We start from the raw sequence: 2,730 nt of genomic DNA, 5'->3' as shown, positions 1-2,730 counted from the left end.
GCTCACTCACTCGCTCACTCGCTCTCTCTCTCGCTCACTCTCTCGCTCACATCACTCGCTCACCATCGCTCTCCTCGCTCGCTCTCTCGCTCACTCACTCGCTCACTCTCGCTCTCTCGCTCACTTTCTCGCTCACTCACTCGCTCACTTCGCTCTCTCGCTCACTCTCTCGCTCACTCACCTCGCTCACTCGCTCTCTCGCTCACTCTCTCGCTCACTCACTCGCTCACTCGCTCTCTCGCTCACTCTCTCGCTCACTCACTCGCTCACTCGCTCTCTCGCTCACTTTCTCGCTCACTATCACTCGCTCACTCGCTCTCTCGCTCACTCTCTCGCTCACTCACTACTCGCTCACTCGCTCTCTCGCTCACTCTCTCGCTCACTCACTCGCTCACTTCGCTCTCTCGCTCACTCTCTCGCTCACTCACTCGCTCACTCTCTCGCTCACTCTCTCGCTCACTCACTCGCTCTCTCTCTCGCTCTCTCTCGCTCACTCTCTCGCTCACTCGCTCTCTCGCTCACTCTCTCGCTCACTCACTCGCTCACTCGCTCTCTCGCTCGCTCTCTCGCTCACTCACTCTCACTCGCTCTCCTCGCTGACTTCTCGCTCACTCACTCGCTCACTCGCTCTCTCGCTCACTCTCTCGCTCACTCACTCGCTCACTTCGCTCTCTCGCTCACTCTCTCGCTCACTCACTCGCTCACTCGCTCTCTCTCGCTCACTCTCTCGCTCACTCACTCGCTCACTTCGCTCTCTCGCTCACTTCTCGCTCACTCACTCGCTCACTCGCTCTCTCGCTCACTCTCTCGCTCACTCACTCGCTCACTCGCTCTCTCGCTCACTCTCTCGCTCACTCACTCGCTCACTTCGCTCTCTCGCTCACTCTCTCGCTCACTCACTCGCTCACTCGCTCTCTCGCTCACTCTCTCGCTCACTCACTCGCTCACTCGCTCTCTCGCTCACTCTCTCGCTCACTCACTCGCTCACTCACTCGCTCTCTCTCGCTCTCTCGCTCACTCTCTCGCTCACTCACTCGCTCACTCGCTCTCTCGCTCACTCTCTCGCTCACTCACTCGCTCGCTCGCTCTCTCGCTCACTCTCTCGCTCACTCACTCGCTCACTCGCTCTCTCGCTCACTCTCTCGCTCACTCACTCGCTCACTCGCTCTCTCGCTCACTTTCTCGCTCACTCACTCGCTCTCTCGCTCACTCTCTCGCTTTCTCGCTCACTCACTCGCTCTCTCGCTCACTCTCTCGCTCACTCACTCGCTCACTCACTCGCTCACTCTCTCGCTCACTCTCTCGCTCACTCACTCGCTCACTCGCTCTCTCGCTCACTCTCTAGCTCACTCACTCGCTCAACTCGCTCTCTCGCTCACTTTCTCGCTCACTCACTCGCTCACTCGCTCTCTCTCGCTCACTCTCTCGCTTTCTCGCTCACTCTCTCGCTCACTCACTCGCTCACTCGCTCTCTCGCTCACTCTCTCGCTCACTCACTCGCTCACATCGCTCTCTCGCCACTTCTCGCTCACTCGCTCACTCACTCGCTCACTCTCTCGCTCTCTCGCTCACTCACTCGCTCACTCTCTCTCTCGCTCACTCTCTCGCTCACTCACTTCGCTCACTCGCTCTCTCGCTCACTCTCTCGCTCACTCACTCGCTCACTCGCTCTCTCGCTCACTCTCTCGCTCACTCACTCGCTCACTCGCTCTCTCGCTCACTCTCTCGCTCACTCACTCCGCTCACTCGCTCTCTCGCTCACTTTCTCGCTCACTCACTCGCTCACTCGCTCTCCTCGCTCACTTTCTCGCTCACTCACTCGCTCACTCGCTCTCTCGCTCACTCTCTCGCTCACTCTCGCTCACTCTCTCGCTCACTCTCTCTTTTTTTACGATCAGAGGAAACAAGAAGATGCTTGGTGTAGTTCGGCACTTTGCTTCGTTCATCATTTCGTAATTTTTTTTATTTAAATTGTTAAACTTTGCTTTATGTAAAACCCCCACCTCTCGCTCACTCTCTCGCTCACTCTCTCGCTCACTCTCTCGCTCACTCCTCGCTCACTCTCTCGCTCACTCTCTCGCTCACTCTCTCGCTCACTCTCTCGCTCACTCCCTCGCTCACTCCTCGCTCACTCTCTCGCTCACTCTCTCGCTCACTCACTCGCTCACTCGCTCACTCGCTCTCTCGCTCACTCTCTCGCTCACTCACTCGCTCACTCGCTCTCTCGCTCACTCTCTCGCTCACTCACCTCGCTCACTCGCTCTCCTCGCTCACTCTCTCGCTCACTTCACTCGCTCACTTCGCTCTCTCGCTCACTCTCTCGCTCACTCACTCGCTCACTCGCTCTCTCGCTCACTCTCTCGCTCACTCACTCGCTCACTCGCTCTCTCGCTCACTTTCTCGCTCACTCACTCGCTCTCTCGCTCACTCTCTCGCCTTCTCGCTCACTCACTCGCTCACTCCCTCGCTCACTCTCTCGCTCACTCACTCGCTCACTCGCTCTCTCGCTCACTCTCTCGCTCACTCACTCGCTCACTCGCTCTCTCGCTCACTCTCTAGCTCACTCACTCGCTCACCTCGCTCTCTCGCTCACTTTCTCGCTCACTTCACTCGCTCACTCGCTCTCTCGCTCACTCTCTCGCTTTCCTCGCTCACTCTCTCGCTCACTCACTCGCTCACTCGCTCTCTCGCTCACTCTCTCGCTCACACTCACTCGCTCACTCGCTCTCT

This window comes from Lampetra fluviatilis, chromosome 67 (genome assembly GCF_964198595.1).
Source record: "Lampetra fluviatilis chromosome 67, kcLamFluv1.1, whole genome shotgun sequence".
Classification (NCBI taxonomy): Eukaryota; Metazoa; Chordata; class Hyperoartia; order Petromyzontiformes; family Petromyzontidae; genus Lampetra; species Lampetra fluviatilis.
Note: the sequence above shows the minus strand (reverse complement) of the source record.